Genomic DNA, 24,605 nt, shown 5'->3' with positions numbered 1-24,605 from the left:
GCAGTGGGGAGTGACAGAGAACTTGCATTTCTATCACACCTCATGACCAATGCATTACATTTGTAGTGCAGTCACCATTTTTATGTAGGCAAATCCAGCAGCCAGTCTGCGCACAGCTTAGACAAGCGTTAAGCAGCAGAGTGATAACAGGAACTTGTTAAAGAAATTATGAAGCTCACTGTCCCGTCAGGACAAGGACGTCAATGGCACCTCTCCCTTGTCTCAACCTACCACAGTTGCTCATCTGTTCAGAGAAATGCTAACTAGTTCCCCCAATAAATTACTTAAATGCACAGAGCATAACAAAATAGGAGCGCAAATAGCAGCCATCTTTGCTCCTGTCCAGTTTTTCTTCCTCCTCTCTGAAGGCACTGTCGCCAACTTGGCACCAGCAGCCCTCCAGTGCCTCATCCTACTGGTCATTCTGTGCATCAGGCTAGACAACGAACGATGACCAGCTGTTCACTACAGGGCAGGGTCAGGAAAATCACAGCCAATCCAAACCCGACCTCACTCAACATTCACCCACAGGTGTTTTGCAGCAAATTTTGACTAGATTGCTATCAGCGGCAGAAACCGTGGCCAAATCTTTCATGACTCAAATCAACTAATTCAGCACAAGAACAGAGATCAAACCTGGGGCCGCTCTGATCGCAATGGCTCAGCACCACACAATCTACTAACTTATCGGAAGAATCATTGAGCATTTTTATGAATGGATAGGCAACTTTTGTAGGCCGTCACAAAAATATCATGTGGAATAACAAACGTATTCAGTGGTTGATAACCTCAAACAGGCAGCATAAATATAGAACAGATGAAAGCTTAACATGGTGGCACTACAGAATGAAAATTATTGCTCGACACAACTGAACTTTTTCATAGAAACATAGAAGATAGGAGCAGGAGTAGGCCATTCGGCCCTTCGAGCCTGCTCCGCCATTCAATGAGATCATGGCTAATCATCCAAATTCAGTACCCTGTCCCTGCATTCTCCCCATATCCCTTGATCCCTTTAGCCTTAAGAAATATATCCAACTCTTTCTTGAATATATTTAATGAACTGGCCTCCACCGCCCTCTGTGGCAGAGAATTCCACAGGTTCACCACTCTCTGGGTGAAGAAATTCCTCCTCATTTCAGTCCTAAATGGCTTACCCCTTATCCTTAGACTATGACCCCTGGTTCTGGACTCCCCGGCCATCGGAAACATCCTTCCTGCATCTAGTCTGTCTAGTCCTGTTAGAATTTTATAGGTTTCGATGAGATCCCCTCTCAATCTTCTAAACTCCAGTGAGTATAAGCCCAATCGACACAATCTCTCCTCATACGTCATTCCTGCCATCCCAGGTATCAGCCTGGTGAATCTTCACTGCACTCCCTCCATGGCAAGAACGTCCTTCCTCAGGTAAGGCGACCAAAACTGCACACAATACTCAAGGTGCGGTCTCACCAAGGCCCTGTACAACTGTAGCAAGACATCCTTGTTCCTGTACTCGAACCCTCTTGCTACGAAGGCCAACATACCATTTGCCTTCTTAACCGCCTGCTGCACCTGCATGCTTACCTTCAGCGACTGGTGCACAAGAACACCCAGGTCTCTTTGCACTTCCCCTTCTCCCAATCTATTGCCATTCAAATAATAATCTGCCTTCCTGTTTTTGCCACCAAAGTAGATAACCTCACATTTATCCACATTATCGTGCATTTGCCATGTTTCTGCCCAATCACCCAACCTGTCCAAATCGTACTGGAGTTTCACGACATCCTCCTCACAGCTTACCCTCCCACCCAGCTTTGTGTCGTCTGCAAATTTGGAGATATTACATCCGATTCCCTCGTCCAGATCATTAATATATATTGTGAACAGCTGGGGTCCTAGGACCGATCCTTGTGGTACCCCACTAGTCACTGCCTGCCACTCGGAAACTGACCCGTTTATTCCAACTCTTTGCTTTCTGTCCGCCAACCAGTTCTCTATCCAAGTCAATACCTTGCCCCCAATCCCATGTGCCTTAATTTTGCACGCTAATCTCTTATGTGGGACCTTATCGAAAGCCTTCTGAAAGTCCAAATAAACCACATCCACTGGTTCTCCCTTATCTATTTTACCAGTTACATCCTCAAAAAATTCCAGTAGATTAGTCAAGCATGATTTACCTTTTGTAAATCCATGTTGACTTTGTCCGATCCTGTCACTGTTTTCCAAGTGCTCTGCTATTACATCTTTTATAATAGACTCTAGCATTTTCCCCACTACCGATGTCAGGCTTACCGGTCTATAATTCCCCGCTTTTTCTCTACCACCTTTTTTGAATAGTGGGGTAACATTAGCTACCCTCCAATCCATGGGTACAGTTCCAGAGTCTATCGAGTTCTGGAAGATGACCAGCAATGCATCTACTATTTCTAGGGCCACTTCCTTAAGTACCCTGGGATGTAGATTATCAGGCCCTGGGGATTTTTCGGCCTTCAGTCCCATCAATTTTCCTAACACCATTTCCCTACAAATACTGATTTCTTTCAGTTCCACCCTTTCATCAGACCCTATGTTCCCCGGCATCTCTGGGAGGTTATTTGTGTCCTCCTTTGTGAAGACAGAACCAAAGTATGAATTTAGTTGGTCTGCCATTTCTTTGTTTCCCATTATAAATTCCCCTGATTCTGACTGCAAGGGACCTACGCTTGACTTCACCAATCTTTTTCTCTTCACATATCTATAAAAGCTTTTACAGTCAGTTTTTATGTTCCCGGCTAGCTTACTCTCATATTCTATTTTCCCTTTCTTAATGAATCCCTTTGTCCTCCTTTGTTGAATCCTAAACTGCTCCCAATCCTCAGGATTATTGCTTTTTCTGGCCAATTTATATGTCGTCTCCTTGGATCTTATGCTATCCCTAATTTCCCTTGTTAGCCACGGTTGAGTCACCTTTTTTGTTTTATTTTTATGCCAAACTGGGATGAACAAATTCTGTAGCTCATCCATTCGGTCTTTGAATGTTTGCCATTGCCTATCCACCGTCAACCCTTTGAGTGCCATTCCCCAATCAATCCTACCCAACTCGCTCCTCAGACCATCGTAGTTTCCTTTATTTAAATTGAGGACCCTAGTCTCTGAGTCAACTACTTCATTCTCCATCTTAATGAAGAATTCGATCATGTTATGATCGCTCCGACCCAAGGGGCCTCGTACAACAAGATTGCTAATTAATCCTTTCTCGTTACATAATACCCAGTCTAAGATGGCCTGATCTCTGGTTGGTTCCTCGACATATTGGTCCAGGAAACCATCCCGTACACACTCCAGGAATTCCTCCTCCACAGTATTGTTACTAATTTGGTTGGCCCAACCTATATGTAGATTAAAGTCACCCATGGTGACTGCTGTGCCCTTATTGCACGCTTCTTTAATTTCCCTTTTCATGCCATCCCCAACCTCCGCCTTACTGTTGGGAGGTCTATATACCACTCCCACGAATGTTTTTTTCCCCTTAGTATTTCTCAATTCTACCCATACAGATTCCACATCATCAGAGCTAATATCCTTCATTACAATTGTATTAATCCCTTCTTTAACCAGTAATGCTACCCCACCTCCCTTTCCTTTTTGCCTATCTTTCCTGAATATCGAATACCCCTGGATGTTGAGTTCCCAGTCTTGGCCATCCTTGAGCCACGTTTCCGTAATCCCAACCAAATCATATTCGTTTACCTCTATTTGCGCAGCCAATTCGTCCACCTTATTACAAATGCTCCTCGCATTAAGACACAAAGCCTTCAGGCTTGTTTTTTTAACGCTCTTAGACCTATTAGAACTATTATTTACTGTGGCCACGTTTGATTTAAACCGTTGATTTCTCTGACTGCCACTTTTGTTTTTCTCCTTCCTATCTTATGCTTTTATCCCTGTTTCCCTTTCCTCTGTCTCCCTGCTCAGTTTCCCAACCCCCTGCCATTTTAGTTTAAACCCCCCCGAACAGTACTAGCAAACCTCCCCGCTTTGTCCCGCTCTGGTTCAGGTGCAACCCGTCCGACTTGTACAAGTCCCACCTTCCCCAGAAGCAGACCCAGTGATCCAGGAAACTAAAGCCCTCCCTCCTGCACCAACTCTTTAGCCACGCATTCATCTGCTCTATCCTCCTATTCCTATACTCACTAGCACATGGCACTGGGAGTAATCCAGAGATTACAACCTTTGAGGTCCTGCTCTTTAATCTGCTACCTAGCTCCCTAAATTCTTGCTGCAGGACCTCATCCCGCTTCCTACCCATGTCATTGGTCCCAATGTGAACCACGACCTCTGACTGTTCACCCTCCCCCTTCAGAATGCCCTGCAGCCGTTCAGTGACATCCTTGACCCTGGCACCAGGGAGGCAACAAACCATCCTGGAGTCACATCTACGGCCACAGAAACGCCTATCTGTTCCCTTTACGATAGAATCCCCTACCACTATTGCTCTCCCACTCTTTTTCCTCCCTTCCTGAGCAGCAGAAGCACCCCTGGTGCCAGGAAGTTGGCTGCTGCTGCCTTCCTCTGGTAAGTCATCCCCCTCAACAGTATCCAAATCGGTATACCTGTTTGAGAGGGGGATGGCCACAGGGGTCCCCTGCACTAACTGCCTGCCTCTACTGCTCTGCCTGATGGTCACCCATTTCCCTTCTGCCTGTGCAGCCCTTACCTGCGGTGTGACCACCTCACTAAACGTGTTATCCATGACCCTCCCAGTAGATGGCCATTAAAAAAAATCACCTTCTACATTTTATATCCCCTCCCCAACTTTACTTAACTACTCATGCCCTGCAGTCACCATGGCTGGTTTACTGCCTACTTCTCAGGCTACTGCTGACAGAGCTCAGAGCCAGCTGCTATGAAGGACCTATGAGAGGCAAAGGTCACTCTTTGATTTTTCTCTTCCCGGTGAGTGGAGAAGTGCTTGCATCTGCCTGGCAACTCCCCACAGCAAGAAGACTGAGATCAGGAACTCAGCAGACTGAGGGAAATCAGGCCTGCTTCCTACCACACTATGCCCTGCAGCTAAAACATCCATTCTTCACCTCTACAGACTCCCTTAAAATAAAATAATTGAAAATAAATCAAGGTGTTTGGCTTTGTGACAATATTCATTCCCTGTCCAGCTCCAAAATCTGCTCCACTGACAAACAGGGGAAAAACATCAAGTCTCCAACCCCTAACCTTCAACCAGTGCTCCAGTGGACAGATGCCGAGAACAGATTTGCAAACACATCCAAATCTCGGACAAGTGAGATTTCACGAGTGCCATGGGCAATTCTTCAGTTCAGCACATATGTAAAACAGCACATGAAACAGCAGCACGTGCCCAATGTCAGATACTGCAATTCTGCTCAAGCAGCCTGTCATACATTGGGGATAGACAGCAGCACTGGACATAACACCCAGTGCTCAGAAATTTCCCTCAAATACAGAGAGCATATAAAAGCACCTTCTGTGTAACAAGTTCTCACTGTAATATGCTTCTCTATGGATTCCAAAAATAGAATTGGCTCCAGGCGACAGTATTGAATACTGTTGTTCTGCTTCAGTGTTATTTTTATTCTGTAAAACCTTCACAGCATATGGCTAAGGACAGCACAACAAGTAACAAGACACAGCTCACAAAACCTTTCAGGAGGAGGGCAATCTACGCCGGGTGCGCAGCAGTGCACATAACTCACTCCTGTCGACAATGCTCGGGGGATTTGATGGCTTTCTCGCTCACTAGAAAACCTTCCTACTTCACTGTGCTCTGTAAAATATCCTGCAGTCCCATTCTGTAAATCTTTAAAACCACATTGCTGCGAGAACATTAACGTTCGAAAGTATATGTTTGCAATTTAAATTCTTTCAAACAGTCTGGATCTTTTTCTCTCCACAATTCAAAGAATCTGTGCATGCAGGTGGAAAACAATTGCTCTACTTATAAATTTCTTTAAATAAAAAGAATCTGGATTCCAAATAGAAAAAGGTACATTCATAAGATAATATAGTATCTTAATTAAATATATTAAATCTATGAAAAAAAATGTTCCACAGATTCTGTGCGACAAGTTGGCCAATCCAGAAGTGGGGGCAGAGGCAGAGGAAAAGATGAAGGGTGCATAATTGATCAAATATAAGTAAACATAAGGGACAATGCGAGGTGTAGGGACACCACTTCAATCACTACCCCACTGAGTTCCTCATCTCAGCAGCATTGCTCCAAGTGTTGCTCTTGTGCAGTTCCCTGCAGCCTGTCAAGCAGCAATGCACCTAGACCACCCTCTGAGCCACGTGAGGGATATCTGTGGGGCAAGGGGGGGGGGGGGGGGGGGGGGGGGGGGGGAAAGAGAGAAAATCAGAAAAACGACGTGGGATAAGAGATAAGGTATCACATAATATAATCAAACTTGACAATTTTGATACACATATGCACAGATAAAGTATACCTAAAAATCACTTCCAAATTGTCTCAATGCCAGTAATTTTTCATCATGCCGCAAATCCTTCCAATGTGTGTGTGTGTGTGTGTGTGTGTGTGTGTGTGTGTGTGTGTGTGTATGTATATGATATGCATGCGTGTGTGCATGTTTGTGACTGAAGCAACAACTTTTGATCTTTACATGTTTCTCACAGCTAGGATGTCACAGTTGCACATGTGAACCTCCATCTCTTCACCTTGTGGGCGTGCAGAAGGACATGTTCCTGTGATCAGCTGGGTCAGAGAGTGGCGGGTAGCAGAAAAATAATGAAACAAAAGTGAAAATTAACCCATGTTCTTCTCACACATCATCTTGTGGTGGGTTTAAAGGCATGATGACAGCTCACCGGCCCACACACCATCAGGTAACAAGGAATGTGACCAGGATGGACACTAGTGGACAGAGGAAAACTGCCTATGGAATTTTTTCTTTAAAAGTTGCATAGTCCATGTCAGAACGCCAATGACATTACATCCACTCAGTATTTTCAAAACTCTGATGTGTTTAGCTCAGAAGCTGCTTAATCAAATTGACACGACACTATACTTACATTAGGCAGCTACGCAGCCATTTAACAGAACATCCCCAGATCATGATGGGCACTACAGGTTAGGGGAAAAAGGTGATTCCACCTTTTCTCCTTCTCCCAACAGTAAGGCCAATTCTTGCCACAATCTTCAAATCACACACCTAGAGCAGGATGTTTCTCTTCAGTCTTTTTACAGATCTCCGGTATCGCATAAATCTTAAGAGTACAGCAGATAGTTCTGTTCCTGAAAGCCTTTTGTCTGTCAAACGGAGCTACTTTGCTGGTTTCCACATCGCAGGGTTGCACACTCTAGAAACTCCACTCCACGTACAAAAGAATAAAAAATTACCACCTTGGAGCGGCCTCCAACTTCACCAACTGAAGTATCCCACACACATGAACGGCAAACCTCCTCTCAACTGCATGCTGGGTATCATGTTGGGTATCAGGCCAACTCCAATTATTGTTCCCTCTCTCACAAGATAAACCGGGCAATTTTCTTCATTTTAGTCACAGGCCGAGAACATATTGATTTTACTCCCAAACGAGCAGGGCCAGTCGTCCACCATGTTCTGATCACCTGAGGGAAGGACACTTCTCTTCCCCTTGTCTCAATTATATGGCTGAACAGGCCGATTATCTTCACCTGGTATCAATCCCTTGTTCAAAAAAAGACAAGTCTCTTCAAATTCTACCCATCACACGGATTTAAAAAGCCAGTTTGCTCGATCTCCTTTCAACCACACAGCTAGAACAGGTCAAACCGCTCCCATTTCTTCCTGGCACACAATGGAATTAGAATGATTCTCTTCACTTCCAGGCACAATAGGCGACGATTCGCTTTTTCATACTTTAATAACGTGTACAACAGAGGGGAAGCGAATTGTTCAAAAGGACGAAAATGATTCCCAAATAAAGCTAACACTTCATCACCAGCTCTTAAACAACATAAACATGGGCCTGACGCACAATGTTTTGTCCCACCTGGGGCTGTTGTTATGGCAATGCACCTATGAGAAGATTAGTGTCTGAAGGCAGCAGGGGCCATGAGCAGCAGAGTCACTTGCATGCTGCTTCTTTACTGCAGCACTCGTTGAACAGCACACCGATCTCAGCAGTAGAAATCAATGTGACCCTCAAGAAGAACAATAGTAATTTCACCTCGAGAAGGACTGTCCATCACATGACATCTTCAGCGTCTCCGAGCACACTCCAGCTGAGCAGTGAGCTCGAGTGCAGCAGCCCACTGCGTAAAATGCTCTCATACAGATGCTTTCATCTGGATTCCGGCCAAGTCAAACTGTAGTGACAGGGATTAAATATAGAATGATGGATGGTCAGGAACACAATTAAAGATATTCATTGGCCAGAACTCAGCTTGGTAACTGTACAAAGCCAAAAACAAGGGACCTGATGTACATTTTCATAATTTATCTTTCAACCATTTGGAGGAAAAAGATTTTTAAAAGCTTTAAGCCAATTTATCTCATTAAAATAATGGTTGGCATTACAAAAGGACGATTCGACTGCACAGGTAAGCACAGTTTTAATTAACTGCAACAGACCAGGAAGCTGAGCGATGAAAACTATAGATGTCAGATTGAACAAAATAGATGCTAATTAGAACATAGAATGACAGATCAGTGTGTAAGTGGCTGCGTGGAGGTATCTGTTCTAAGCAGCCTAAGATAGGAATGTGGCTTTCATCGATACCTCCTTGGTATTTAGAGGGCATGAATTTATTATGTCAAGATGTGTGAGATAATGTGCCATTTATAGTCTTTCTTGGGAGAGTAAAAGGAAGCTCTTTTTAAAAAAAAATATGGACAGTTTAGTACAATAAAGTAAATGAGCACATTAATGGGAAATATTTTTTTTTTTAGTATTGCAAATTAAAAACAAAATACATTTCATCATCTTTGGTCCTGCTGCACATTGCAAGGGGAAAAAATTGCTCATGGCATCTCGAGCCCAGAATTGTAAGCAAATGGGGGAGCAGGTGGGGTGTGTGGGAAGAGAAAAAACAGAGGAGCAGCTCAGAATTAAAGGAATACATCGTCTCACTTCATAGTTGAGCCTCCACATTCAAATTGACCATGATCCAAATGGAGGAGGAAAACCAACAGACACTTAAATTAAATTCTCACAGTATCATGTGAGCTAGACTGTTTCCTTCACCCCTGAAGCATACAAAAATTAAGCTCCAAGCATTGAAGAGCAACACTGCTTCAGTCAGTATTTCACTGAAGTGTCAGCCTTGATTTTGTGCTCAAGTCCTGGAGTCGGTCTTGAACCTAGAACCTTCTGACACACAGGCGAGAGTGCTACAATGACACTTAATCTAAAATTCTTCCTTATTTGTGCAAACTTATGTCCGAGTGGTAAAAAAAACATCAGGTGGGAGCTCCACACAACCCGATTTTTGATGAATGTTAGAAGAACAGCAGCACTCTTCAATTTGACAATAGCGACTTGGTCAAAAGCAAGGAATTCATTCTGCACGAGTCTCAAGAGAGCGACTTAGGTGCTCGTCAACAAAGTAAAATGCAACCAGCTTGTGTCTAAGCAGGCTTTCAAAATTGAAAACTGCTATATCATGCATGCACAGGTCACCTTCATTAGGAACCATCACCTTTGGAGCATTACGATTTAGTCAACGTTTTAAACTCAATGGCACAAAACCAACATTACACGAAGCCCATTGTGCGAGCCATGTCATAAAATGATTGCACCAGGACATCCAGCTCAAAGTGCCAGTGGAAGGTTTGGAGAAGCAAGAAATACTGGGTCTCCCGTTAACAGCTGGCTCAACATCTGATATTCCACTGATTATGTGGGATCCATGTGTTGCCAGTCGCATTGTCACAATGTAGAGGCTCCGACAGCTGGCTTGCAGAATGTGTAAAGCGACAATGGCACAAGGTACAACAGAGATAACTCAAGCCCCTCCAAACCAATTCACCGATTTCTTCAGTTTTAGACTTGCTTAAGGTTTTGTTGCTAAAAGAAAGAAATAATTGCCCAGACTGATAAAAGTCAATTCAGAGAAGTCACTGCAAGTGTCAGCTTGGTTCAGCACTCTCTCCTGAAACAGAACGTTGTGGTTTCAACTCCATGTCAAAATAATTCAATACCCAAGCCAGATTAGCTGAATGTTGCACCCTGATGGTCTCGAGATCATGACTGGAATCCAACATACCCCCAATTTACAAACATGCACAAAACTCTAAACATGCCAGTTCGGTATCTATCACTGCAGGGAGAAAGCCTTGCATGGTTATGCTGGCCATCTTCAGTGTCAAATAGTCAAATGGAACTCTGAGGAGCACTGCTTCATATCTGGCTCTACTTCAACAACAGCTCCCATTCTAATGGAATTGACTGCGAGAAGGTCGAAGAACTAAGGTTTCTCCTTGATCAGTACTGGGTTAGGAAAATTATGCTCATGTCCTTTGCTTGGATTTTATGACTGATTCCGGATACAAGAGAAAATGGAGCAACAGCACAGAAGAACTTCCCTTGCCAGACAGCGAGGGGTTACCTGAAGCTCCTGTTGATTTCCTAACTCTTGGCAAACAATCACAATAACTTCTCATTCGGAAATATTGTCCTGAGATATAATGTCCATTTCAGTTGCTAGAGTGTCTATCTGAGTTGGGATTTAATCACTGCTGAGGGTGTCCACAGTAACATACTGACCAGAAACAGTTGTGTGTTTTTGTCAGTGCCAAATCTTAATGGTATCATGACACAGATCAGGAATGTGTGCTGCTTTGCTTACTGCTCTCACAATTGCACTGTTTGTGGAAGGAAGAGCAACCAAACTGCTTCAAGCCTAAAAGGTTTCTAGCTGAACCTGCCCGTCTTAAATACACGCTGTCTGAAGATGGGCATTCAATTCCTTGTAAGGGCAGACTGGTTACATGGGTGAGAGATAGGGGTTGTGACACCATCAGCAACATTCTACTCAATATAGCTTTCTCGGAGAGAACGATCTGGTTGGTTTCAATGCCCGGGACAACAGATAGTATCGTAGGAGGGTGGGGCAGATCTTGTGCAAGAAGGTTTGGCTGAAAATCTCAAAGTCCTGCATCTAATACAGGTAGACTACCCTTTATCCGAACTTCCGAAAACTGAAACCCTCTAAAAACCGAAGGTTTTTTCGTTCAGCGTAAGTCGTGCGCACGACATGACCAGAGTGGCGCACGACTTACGCTGAGCAGGGCAGAGGGTCACTGAGTTCCCTCCTGGGTAGGAGATTGCAGGCCGAGCCGGGCAGTGTGAAGGAGGTATACCGGGAGAGTGAACCCAACAATACAGCGGCCCGTCCGATAGATGCAGCGGCCTGTCCGATATTCTTTTCTCCCCCCCCCCCCCCGTGGTAAACCACTGTTATTGTTGTTGCACACTGTTGTACCTATGCATGCCTCAGCATGTCTCTGCTGGCTCCGCCCCTGGCTCCACCCACAGGCCCAGGTATAAAGGTGATTGCTCTGCAGCCCCCTGCCTTCTTGGAACCCAGTCAACCACGAGAGGCATGCTCTGTTCTTTGCTAATAAAAGCCTTTTAGTTACTCTCCTAACTCTCCGTCTTTTATGAGTAATTATTGATGCGCTATCAATTACTCATACAAGACGGAGAGTTAGGAGAGTAACTAAAAGGCTTTTATTAGCCAAGAACAGAGCATGCCTCGCGTGGTTGACTGGGTTCCAAGAAGGCAGGGGGCTGCAGAGCAATCACCTTTATACCTGGGCCTGAGAGTGGAGCCAGGGGCGGAGCCAGCAGAGACATGCTGAGGCATGCATAGGTACAACAGTGTGCAACAACAACAACAACAATAACAGTGGTTTACCACATTCACCCCTTGTTTAAAATTGAGTCCGGCGGGGTGAAGTGTACTAAAGGTTCGTGTAAGTAAGTCTATCAGGTGGCCTTGTATGCCGTCCTGATTGTCGTGGTGGCGGCGGTGATGGTGCAGCATCCAACGTTGAATCAGGCGTCTCATTGAGTGGTTGGGTGGTCAATGACGGGTCCTGGGGCTGCGGCATGCCGTCTAGCGGGTTTGGGTTGTGGGTAGTGGTGGATGGCAATGGTAGTGTTTCAGGGACACCCGAAGGTGCGAGATCTCGTGTGGAGGCTGTGTCCTCCCGCCCGTCCGGGTACGCTACGTAAGCGTACTGGGGGTAGGCGTGGGTAGTGGTGGGTGGCGAAGGAGGTGTTTCGGGAGCACCCGAAGGTGCGAGGTCTCGTATGGAGACTGTGTCCTCCCGCCCGTCCGGGTACACCACGTAAGCATACTGAGGGTTGGCATGGAGGAGGCTCACCCTCTCGGCCAGGGGGTCCGTCTTATGGGACCTCACGTGCTTCCGCAGTAGGACGGGTCCTGGAGAAGTCAGCCATGTCGGTAACGAGATCCCCGATGTGGACTTCCTGGGGAAGGAGAACATTCTCTCATGAGGGGTGGCATTGGTGGCTGTACAGAGCAGTGACCGAATGGAATGGAGTGCCACAGGGAGGACCTCCTGCCAGCGAGAGGTCGGAAGGCCCTTAGATTTCAAGTTTAAAAGGACTGCCTTCCAGACCGTCGCATTCTCCCTTTCCACCTGGCCATTCCCCCGGGGGTTGTAGCTGGTGGTCCTGCTTAAGGCAATACTTCTCGCGAGCAGGTGCTGACGAAGTTCGTCGCTCATAAAGGATGAGCCCCTGTCGCTATGAATATAGCTAGGGAAACCGAACAAGGCGAAGAGGTCATTCAGACATTTAATGACCATGGTACTGGTCATGTCTGAGCAAGGGATGGCAAACGGGAAACGGGAGTACTCGTCAATTATGTTGAGGAAGTACACATTGCGGTCAGAGGGGGGGAGGGGCCCTTTAAAATCGACGCTCAGCCGTTCAAAGGGGCGCGTGGCTTTGATCAGGCTTGCTCTGTCTGGCCTATAAAAATGCGGTTTGCACTCGGCACAGATTTGGCAGTTCCTGGTCATGGTCCTGACCTCCTCGATGGAGTAGGGCAGGTTACGGGATTTGATGAAGTGAAAAAACCTGGTGACCCCCGGGTGGCAGAGGTCATTGTGGAGGGTCTTCAGTCTATCAACCTGCGCGTTGGCGCATGTACCACGTGATAGGGCATCTGGGGGCTCATTGAGTTTCCCAGGCCGGTACAAGATATCGTAATTGTAGGTGGAGAGTTCGATTCTCCACCTCAAGATCTTGTCATTCTTGATTTTGCCCCTCTGCTTATTATTAAACATAAAAGCTACTGAACGCTGGTCAGTGAGCAGGGTAAATCGTTTTCCGGCCAGGTAATGCCTCCAATGTCGCACCGCTTCCACAATGGCCTGGGCCTCCTTTTCGACGAGGAGTGTCGAATCTCGGGGCCCTGGAGGGTCCTTGAGAAAAAGGCCACGGGTCTCCCCGCCTGGTTAAGGGTTGCAGCTAGGGCAAAGTCGGATGCGTCGCTCTCCACTTGGAAAGGGATGGACTCATCCACTGCGTGCATCGTGGCCCTCGCAATATCTCTTTTTATGAGGGTGAAGGCTGCACAGGCCTCTGCTGTCAGGGGGAAGGAGGTGGACTTGATGAGGGGTCTGGCTTTGTCCGCATAGTTGGGCACCCACTGAGCATAGTACGAGAAAAAGCCTAGGCATCTCTTCAGTGCTTTTTGGCAGTGGGGGAGGGGGAGCTCCATAAGGGGGCGCATCCTGTCGGGGTCGGGGCCGATGACTCCGTTCTCCATTACACAGCCAAGGCTGGCAAGGCGCGTGGTACGAAACATACATTTGTCCTTGTTGTACGTTAGGTTCAGCCGCTGGGCCGTACGGAGGAATTTCTCTAGATTAACATCATGGTCCTGCTGGTCGTGGCCGCAGATGGTGACGTTGTCTAGATAGGGGAAAGTGGCCTGGAGCGCGTACTGGTCAACCATCCGGTCCATCTCCCGTTGGAAGACTGAAACCCCGTTGGTGACGCCGAAGGGAACTCTGAGGAAGTGGTAGAGACGACCGTCAGCTTCAAAAGCTGTGTACTGGCGGTCCTCAGCCCTGATGGGGAGCTGGTGGTATGCCGACTTCAGATCAATCGTCGAGAACACCCGGTATTGTGCTATCTGATTGACCATGTCAGATATGCGGGGGAGTGGGTATGCATCTAGCTGGGTATAGCGATTGATCGTCTGGCTGTAGTTAATAACTAGGCGCTGTTTTTCGCCAGTCTTCACTACCACCACTTGTGCTCGCCATGGGCTGGTGCTACTTTCAATAATCCCTTCCTTAAGGAGTCTCGCTACCTCGGATTTAATGAAGCTCCTATCCCCGGCACTGTAACGCCTGCTTTTGGTAGCGATGGGCTTACAGTCGCGGGTGAGGTTAGCGAACAAGGAGGGGGGGGGGGGACTTTAAGGGTGGAGAGGCTGCAAACGGTGCGCGGCGGGCGATTTAAAAGCTGCTGACTGCAGACTGTGAGTGGGGGGAGGGGTCCGTCGTACGCTAATGTGACACTCTTAAGGTGGCACTGAAAATCCAACCCCAGTAGAACGGCAGCGCAGAGATGGGGCAGGACCAGGAGTTTAAAATTTTTGTATTCTGTGCCCCTTACTGAAAGGGTCACTACACAGTAGCCACCGACGTCCGCTGACTGGGCTTTGGAAGCCAAAGAGATCCGATGGCGCGTCGGCAGGACCGGGAGAGAGTAACTGCACACCGTGTCGGGGTGGATAAAGCTCTCCGTGCTCCCGCTGTCAAAAAGGCAGGTAGTGGCACGGCCGTTTACCGTAATGTCCATCATGGACCTGGACAGTTGATGAGGGAGAGATTGGTCCAGCATCACGGAGGCCAGCGTATGGTCGAGCGAGTCGATGTGGTCGTCAGATGAGGCGGCGGTTGAGTCCGGGTCCCCCGTGGTTGAAGTTGGGAGACGTCCAAGATGGCGGACAAAATGGCGGCGCCCATGATCCCGATCCCCACGCGGCTGGGGGAGCCCAAGATGGCGGACAAGATGGCTGCCCCCACGGTTCACACGCGGCGCTGCTGGCGTTAGCGGTTTTACCTTTGCAGGCGCTGACATAGTGTCCTTTCTTCCCGCAGCCGGAGCAGGTAGCGTTTCTCGCCGGGCAGCGTGCTCTGGGGTGTTTTGCCTGGCCACAAAAATAACATTTCTGTGCCTTGGACATCGCAGCAGCAATTGAAGGTGGCGGTCCCATGACCCAAGGTTGTGGCGTCCACGTTGCGGAGCGGTTAGGGGAGAAGGCGTCCATATTCCTGTGGGCCGCGTCGAGCGAGAGACACTGCCTTTCTCAGGTCCATTTCTCCCTTTTCCAACAGTCTCTGCCGGGAGTAGTCGGACCTTAGACCCGCAACGAAAGCATCTCGGCTCAGTCCCTCCGTGTGTGCTGCGGCTGATACTTCTTTGCAATCGCAGCCTCGGCCGAGTATCCGTAGTGCCCGTAGGAAGGCCTCCACCGATTCCCCGGGCTGCTGTCTGCGGGATCTTAAGAGGTGCCTGGCATAGGCCGTATTTACCGGGCGTGCGTATTGCCCTTTTAGCAGATCGATAGCCGCCGCGTAGGTCGTCGCGTCCTGGAATATTGTATAAACTTGGTGGCTCACCTTTGAGGCCAGGATTTCCAGCTTGTTTTCGTCCAGGGAAAACCGAAACCCTCTAAAAACCGAAGGTTTTTTCGTTCAGCGTAAGTCGTGCGCACGACATGACCAGAGTGGCGCACGACTTACGCTGAGCAGGGCAGAGGGTCACTGAGTTCCCTCCTGGGTAGGAGATTGCAGGCCGAGCCGGGCAGTGTGAAGGAGGTATACCGGGAGAGTGAACCCAACAATACAGCGGCCCGTCCGATAGCTGCAGCGGCCTGTCCGGTATTCTTTTCTCCCCCCCCCCCCCGCCGACCCCCACCCTTTCGGATAAGGGATAGTGTATCCTTTATCCGCACTTCCGAAAACCGAAATCCTCTGAAAACCGAAAGTGTTTTCGTTCAGCGTAAGTCATGCGCACGGCCCCGATCCCCGCCGACCCCCACCCCCCGCCGACCCGACCCCCCGACAAATTTCCCAGTCTTATAAAATACCTTCCGAAAACCGAAATTTTCCGAAAATCGAAACACGGCTGGTCCCGAGGTTTTCGGATAAAGGATAGTCTACCTGTACCACAAGAACTATCAATTCAGGATAAGCATTCAATCTACTTTGTTCTGAAAAGTAGTACAGTTGTAGTGAGACAATATGGAACAGGGCACTAAGACTTTTTTTGATTTACACACAAAAGTTCCTTAGTGTACAGAGGTCCTACTACACAAATTGCTGTGCACATGATTTCCAGTGAATCAATTACCTGGATATCGGGAGATAAATTGGTGCCTCAGTCTGATAAATCAGCTAACACCCTGGAAACACAAGAGTTGCTAATCTAAGGCCAAAGAGAAGAAACGCACATTGGTAGCGGACTATGGATTTCCCCCAGTGGCTTGCCCATTATGGAACGGAGACATACAGACCACGAAGTGTCCAGACTTGTTCCCTGATCTGTGCCAAATTAGCTGGTCTTAGCCAGGATGGTGACAAGAAGACTACAATTAACCTCCGCATCCATGGCCTGGGAGAATGAAAACAAAAATCAGCCTACTTTGATGCTTTTGATTGTTATTCAGTGATACATGGTAGAAAGTGCATGCATGGGCATCAGGCGAGGACAGGATCAAGCACAGCCATGAGAGTCCCACACGCAGAATACTCACTTGGGTAAAGAACCAGAGAACTATCAGAATTATATCCAATCAGAAGCTCCAAACAGATACACTGGCCAATGATTCAATCAATGACTTTCAGTGGTGAGTCTCTATGATGCAAGCCCCGAGAGTTCTTTAGTACAGAGATGGCCACTTGGACTCTTAAGGCCAGCATAACCATGCAAGGCTTTCTCCCTGAAGTGGTAGATACCTAACCTGCATTTTGTGCATGTTCAGCTTTTGCTGAAATGCTAAAAGGGACGTTTACGGGTGGGGTAGGTATTAGAAACTGTACTACTACAAAGGTGCCAGCTAAAATTAGTGCAGATGGCACACTGGTGTAAATATGCCAATCTGGGTGCCCATGGTGCAAAGAAAATGGCACCAGAACATGAGTCAAGGACCACAGCTCATTAAAAACCCGCAATTAAAGTGCCATACAAATTGGATTTTATGGCAGCTTTCCTCTTCCCCCCCCCCCCCCCCCCAATTCAATCAATTTCTTTAAACACCAATTACATTGCTCCTTTGTGCAGCCCCATGTTCATACATTGAGTGGAATGGACATAGCAGACTGACTGACAGCAGGTGGTGTTTGAAGGATTAACTCAATGAAGCAATGTCTCTGATGTTTATGCAGAATCAGCCAGCCTAAGTAACGAGGTAAATAAATGTGAATTAAATTTGATTGGCCAAATGTGGCGACAAGCAAAGATGCCACCTGTAATTACGCTCGATAGAGGGGAGGGCAATTTAGAGGAGATATACTGAGGAACTATCTATTTATTTGGTGATGAAATTCCACAGGACTCTTATTTTGTATTAATCTCAACACATCCAACATGCATTTTCAACACTTCAGCTTCCAGAAGTCCAACGATAGAAGCCCAAAGCAAATTGAAGTAATACTTCCTACAACAGCATTGTGCTGGAGCACGGGCTTGAAAAATACAAGCTGAATGCAATAAAAAAACAGAAGTAATTTTTTTTCTCCCAATGTTCCTCACCTGAAGGCCACTATTCATGCAAGAGTCAGGGTCGTCAGGGAGTGTCTGTTAGTGATTTATCTAAAGGGCATCACAGTCAAGCTCAATCAACTTGTCCACAAAAAATACAGTTTCGAGCATGGGTTGGTAAATGGTGAGCAAGAGGAGTCCTGACAGATTGTTCCTTTTACTAACCCAGAGGCACCCAACTGCTTATCCATATTCACAAAAACACACTTTCCAGCATGGGTCACTGAACAGCAATCAGGAGCAGGAAGCCTGCCTGAGTTTTCCCCTTACTAGCCATGGGACCACTTGCAACAGCCAACTGCAGCCCGATGGAGACCAGCTAACTCAGCTAAGGCCAGGAATCTCACCTGGAACCCTTCTGGTGAGTGCAGCTCAATGTTCCACTGTGTCTTCACCCACTGGGGCACTGAGAAACCAAAATCTTTACGTTAAGGTAAATTGTCCACTCAAAGAAAGGTGGCTGGCTGCCCAATGTTCATGGTATCAATTCTAAGACTAGGCATGAAAACATGACATTTCCTCATGACACAGCCTCAGCTCCCAGTCTCACTGGAAGTAAATCACCTACGCTCGAGTTGAAAAGTGTTTTCTACACATAGGATTGTCGTTTTCAGATCAACAATCAAGCATGGCCTTTGCTTGCAGTTCTTTTAAAAGCATCAACACTCCCTATGGGCTCTGCAGACAACCTGTGACTGCTGCACCCCCGACACCCACCCCAGATGTACCCTCTCCCAACCCCAGCCATCTGATATAACGGAAATGCAAGACAGCTTCCTACCTGCGCAGAACTTCAAATAGTAGGAAATGAGATAAAGCCATTCAGCCCATTAAACCCACTCTCTCCATAGACCATGTATTGAATTCACAGTTGGTATCAACTCAACTTATTTGATCCTCCAAGGGAGGCGAATTCACTGCAAGGAAAACTTTCAAGATGATCAAACTCTTGTTAAATTTCTCCAACTTCTGATTTTTTTTTGTTGAGGCTCCCCCCCAACCTCTTCTTTTTCTCTTCCTCTTTCCCAGTTTCTGTCCGATTTTCCAGAAGGGATCAGCTCCATACTAGGATCCAATTACACTGCGAAGCTGCCTTTTGGTGCCTCATTTGAAGGACCATTCTGATTTATGAGCCTTGACAGTGAGCAGGGGCAGGCTTTTCAACTGCAACATGCATCACAGCTGAACCCAACCCAATCTTTGTCTTAAGTTTCAACATGTGTACTCCCAGCAAATAACTCTGGATAGCGAGCATAATCGGAAACGCTGATTAAATTTACCAACAGAGTCATTTTTTTTTTTTTTTTTTTTTTTCTTTTTTTTTTAAGGTGAATGACAGCATCTAGCTCTCCCAGGTTAGATGCAGAGAAAAGCTCCGTCTGCTCTGCCCCATCAACAAGCTTCCATCGCCATTTAACCAGTGTGATTTTTTTTTTTTTTTTAATTCCCACACCGGTCATCCAATTGAGCTCAAGTGAGATTGCAAATTTTATGCAAGCAGGTAACTGTAATGGTTATGGCCCTGGGTTCACAACTCCGAGATTATGAGTTCAAATCTCACAATAGCAAGTTGTAAAACTGAATTAAATAAACCTGGTAATTTCTGGGCTGGCACCAGGAAAAGCTGCAGTGAAACCCGACAGATTATCATAGAAATCCAACTGGTTCAAAAATCCCTTTCGGGGAAGGTAACCCGCCACCCCTACCTGGTCAAGGAAAGTAAGTATCGGCCACATCACAAAAATTTAAAAAATAATTAAAGCTAATTTTGAGCCTTATAAAGATTCAGTTCACTGTGTTCCATTGTCAACTGCTGAGAAGCACACAACAAATATCATAACTGTTACTTCTTCGAGGAGAAACGTGACCGCCCAAAGATATGGCCCTCATTGGCTGACGGCTATCAGATTGAACATGAGTAAGCTAAACACATCGAAAACTGAAGATACAGATTATAAAAATATAGATCCTTATGTGATTTCAAGCCTTTAATCACCTTTCAGAGTTGAGATAACCAAATTAACCTTGCGATGTTTGATATAGTTGTTAATGATGTTTTCAATCCATGAGATTAATTACTTCTAGTCACTTCAAGTACCCATTTTTCTACATATGAAAGGCTTCCATCATAGACGCTGTGTGGTCCTTTGACACTGCAAGATTTCTTTCCTAACTGCAGCGTTATCTTGGAGTCACAAACTCTGAACAAAGCACTGCACTGATTAAATCCTCAGATTATGGATTAAAGAATTGCTTCCTGCTCGAATTGTTAACCGACAGTAAACAGCAATCAACATATACTCACAGTCTCTAGCCTTTGTAATAAACGATTACTGGAGCCAGCACTCTTATACTAGCTCAGCACATCCCTGTTTTACCTTGGGATCCCAACAGAAACAATGATACCTTATATAAATTGTTTTTTTTTTTTAATATCAGTTAAATCAGACTCTGCAACCTCCAAGTCCAACAAGTGGAAACGTGTCTGTACATCTCATGGCAAAATCAACAACAATGACAGGTACTGATGTGTTTGGCACCGCAACATGGAGTAAGCAGACTGGCTTCCTGTGATCCACTTTGGGCTCTGCTGTTGTGAAATAAATCCATAACTACATTTTGTTCAGCAAGAACCAATTGTACAACATAAAATAGGTCGCTTGCCTGCAGCTCAATGAAAATACCGAAAATAAAAATGTAAAGCACTTCACTGGAGATTGCAAGTCAAGAGCTCTGTAAGGATAGTTTGCTACAGCGAACGATATTTGATACAGACATCAGAACATTCCATGACAGCAATTCATTTTCCACTGGTGCAGCACTTCTGACAAACCTACTCACTGTGCAAGAGGAATAAAGTTAGTATCGCTGATAACTTTCTCTTCAGTGGCAAAACTGTATTTAAAAAGACCCTGACTAGAACATGCCTTTTCTATGCTTCCCAAAGATCATAGAGAAGTTCAGTGTACTAAGAATGTCAACTGCTGAGACAGATTATCTTTTTTCATTAAACAGTACTGTGAAGCACTCTGACCATGTGATCACTTTAATATCCTGTGGCTATCTTCTAAGCAAAAGGAGATGCAATGTCAAGTCAAATCAAAACAGAATGCTCTTTTCATTACACAGACAACCCATGCTTTTCAGATATTGGGAAAATGCTCTATTATCTTGAAAATGACATTTCGTAAGCACAAAGCTAATCTGATCTAACATTTGTCTGTGCGCAGAATGCTGGATGCATATAATACCTGTACTGCAGAGTGTTGGGAAAGTAGGTGACCAGACCTCGCTTAATAAACACTGGTGACATAGTGAAAGCTCCTTCATGCAGACTGCAGACGAAAGGACCCTTTGCTCACGCAGAGCCTGCTAGAGATTTACCTCTGTCCTCCTCTAATGCCTTAAAGCCTACTTTCCTCCAATCACTATTATTTCCATGGTTCTTCAGCGAGGAGGATCAGCTGCTGCATCCAAGAGACCAAGGTTTAATTATGAGCTCAATCCATAGTCCAGCTGTCCACAACAGCTTCATTCCAGCCAACTGCTGTGTCTGCTAACCTGGAGTTAAATGAAGCCTTGCTTCAGGTGAAAGAGATCAATCACCAAGAACAGAATGATAAATTCACAACAAATAACCTATAATAGCAACCATAAAATTTACTTCAAAAACTAAAGTTACAATACACACAAGGCAACAAATAGCTTAGAAACATACTTCACTGTATTTTCTTATAGTGTCGCTTCCTGTCACCTGATGCTCTACCACCAGGATAGCCTTACTACAGTATTGGTTACACCCAGGAGTGGAAAAAAGCCAACAGCCTTGTATTTATTTTTTTGGTGGGGGGGGGTGTATTGCACATCCCGCAAATAACAGCAGCTGCCTCAGAGAGAATGAGAATACCTCGTCACCAGCTCAAAGTTAAAATTACATTAATGAACTGCGAGACTGAAGCTCTTTTGGGGGGGGGGGGGGGGGGAGACGCAGCTATTAGGAGGTTGCACAAATATCCCAAATGTGTAACAACATCAATATATTTCAGGCAATACCTTTATTTGAATCAATGGATACTTTGGCAACATAATAGGATAATATCCTGTTATGAATGATTGATTACTGCTTTTAAATGGCCAACTCTGCAATGAATATTAAAACAATATGCTGAATCTGGCCAAACAGTAATTCAGAACAAAATAAGGCAAAGCACCACCTTGGGATATGCACTTGATGTCATTTGTGGAGAGGAATGGAGTAAACAGCACACATGCCAAATGAGAAAACTAGCACAAGCTCCCTCACAGCTTCCAAAAAACCAACACAGGCCACTAAAAGCTGATGGCTTAAGAATGGCCTTTGATTAGAAGTGAAAACAGGCAGCCAAATGGGATTTGTAACTTTGTGTCAGCTATGGCTCAGTTGGTAGCACACTCACCTCTGAGTCAGAAGGTTGTGGGTTCAAGTCTCACTCTAGGGACTTGAACACATAAAGCTAGGCTGACAGTCCAGTGCAGTGCTGAGGGAGTGCTGCACTGTCGGAGTTGCTGTCTTTCGGATGAGACATTAAACCGAGGCCCTGTCTGCTCTCTCAAGTGGACATAAAAGATCCCATGACACTATTTTGAAGAAGAGCAGGGGAGTTATCCCCGGTGTCCTGGCCAACATTTATCCCTCAATCAACATCACCAAAAACAGATTATCTGGTCATTATCACATTGCTGTTTGTGGGACCTTGCTGTGTGCAAAGTGACTGCCACGTTTCCCACATTACAACAGTGACTCCACTTCAAAAGTACTTCATTGGCTGTAAAGTGCTTTGAGACGTCCGGTGGTCATGAAAGGCGCTATATAATTATTTTCTTTTACGTTGTAAATATATCCAATAATCTATCTTCAATTCAACCAGCCACACATCTCCCCTCTCCTTAATTCAAACAGGCATCCTTCTTCTACCCCCTCAGCCCAACCCCGCTTCCTGAAAACACTCCTCCCCAGCTCCCCATCAATCAAACTGTCACTCTTCTTGCCCTCAAGCCCAGTTCATTCTGAAAGTCTTGCACCAATCCATGTTGGCACTCTTTCTCTCGCCTCAGTTCACACTGGCACTCTGCTTTCTCTCTCTATTCCAAAGTGCTGCTCCCAATTTCTTTCATCTTTCTCCAAAAAAACTGCCCTTGGTTTCTAGCCCTTCCTCCCTCCTTCAATGCCTTCCATTTCCCCATCACATGATATCCAATTTCCCTTTACCTATCCCCTAAATTACCACATTCCCCCTTGCCTTAGAATTTCATTGCTATCCAATTCCCTCTTCCCTTCTCCCTTCACTGCCATCCATATCTCGCTTACATTGCCATCCATTCCACCTTTGTTGTCCCAAAACAACCCAGAAAATTGATTAGGCTCAAATTCCAGATCAATTATCCATGTGTGGCGGAACCATCAGAGGATTACGGACAATTGTATATAATTCCTTTTACAGCAATGTAGTACAGCTGGGGGCTGCACCTTTAATGTATCTGTTAACTGTACTAGGGCTTCTTTCCTGTACTCCGCGTGATGACGTCATGCTGTCCGTCACGTGATCTCTCAACGGCGGGAAGAACGTGATGACGTCATGACGTCAGAGCTCGGAACCTTCTAGCAGTTGAGCTCGGAACCTGCTAGCAGTTGAGCTCGGAACCTTCTAGCAGTAGAGCTCGGAACCTGTTAGCAGTTGAGCTCGGAACCTTCTAGCAGTTGAGCTCGGAACCTGCTAGCAGTTGAGCTCGGAACCGGCTAGCAGTTGAGCTCGGAACCTGCTAGCAGTTGAGCTCGGAACCTGCTAGCAGTTTCCAGAGAGGTTTTCAAGCAGACCTATTTGTATTGTATCCTACAGTTTCCTGTACAGCTTCATTTGTTCATTAAATTTTATTGTTTTTGATTTTCTGAGTCGATCTCAATTCTTTGGCTAGGAACCCCAGTTCCTACACATGTATGTTTAAATGTGGTGTTGCACTTCATCCATTTTGCTTAAAAAGGACTAAATGAAAAAGGTGACTAGTTTACTAATACAGTATACCAGAGCCTCTGTAGATTGTGCCACTGAATGAGAAGTTAGAGGGCTCACACTTACGATGGACCATCCATCTCAGCCACTCCATTGTGGAGAGGCGAGTTACCTCGTCACAGGGATGGATGTGGAAAAATAACAAGTTGGAGGAAAAGCAATAGGCTTGTTTACACCCCCACCCCCTGCCCCCAGCCATCAGTCTCAAGGCAGCATTGGACAAAGCCTGGAACTGCTCCACCAGCTGTTAACCAGAGGGGGGTGGGGGGACATGTTGCCAGGAAATCCAAGAAGCAGGAAAAGGAAAAAATAACTTGTGCATTAAAACAGAAATCTGAAAAATAAAATGTGATACATGGCTCAATAAAGTAGATTTTTTTTAAATCAGAAATTTCTTGCTGCATCTGCTACCTGTTTGCACAGGTCTGTTCACACCCTTATCATAAATCTAACCATTAAATTCTGCACCCCAGAAATCTCATACCAACTATCTGGAGGACTAGATTAACATTTTGCAGAGTCACTTGCACAGTTCCCGACTGCTCTTTTATGAGCTGTGATCACTGTTCTTTTTATTCGTTTATGGGATGTGGGCGTCGCTGGCAAGGCCAGCATTTATTGCCCATCCCTAAATTGCCCTCGAGAAGGTGGTGGTGAGTCGCCTTCTTGAACCGTTGCAGTCCGTGTGGCGATGGTACTCCCACAGTGCTACTAGGGAGGGAGTTCCAGGATTTTGACCCAGCGACGATGAAGGATCGGCGATATACTTCTAAGTCAGGATGGTGTGTGACTTGGAGGGGAACT

General features: G+C 45.9%; 1 protein-coding gene across 12 annotated transcripts in view; it reads right to left on the bottom strand.

Annotated features, from left to right (window-relative positions):
• Window positions 1-24,605, bottom strand: part of rasal2 (RAS protein activator like 2) — a 496,897-nt gene that overhangs the window by 79,467 nt on the left and 392,825 nt on the right. The gene's annotated exons all lie outside the window — the stretch shown is intronic.

This window comes from Somniosus microcephalus, chromosome 3 (genome assembly GCF_052327205.1).
Source record: "Somniosus microcephalus isolate GS21.2 chromosome 3, FLI_Smic_1.0, whole genome shotgun sequence".
NCBI lineage: Eukaryota > Metazoa > Chordata > Chondrichthyes > Squaliformes > Somniosidae > Somniosus > Somniosus microcephalus.
Note: the sequence above shows the minus strand (reverse complement) of the source record. Positions and strands in the feature narration are given on the sequence as shown.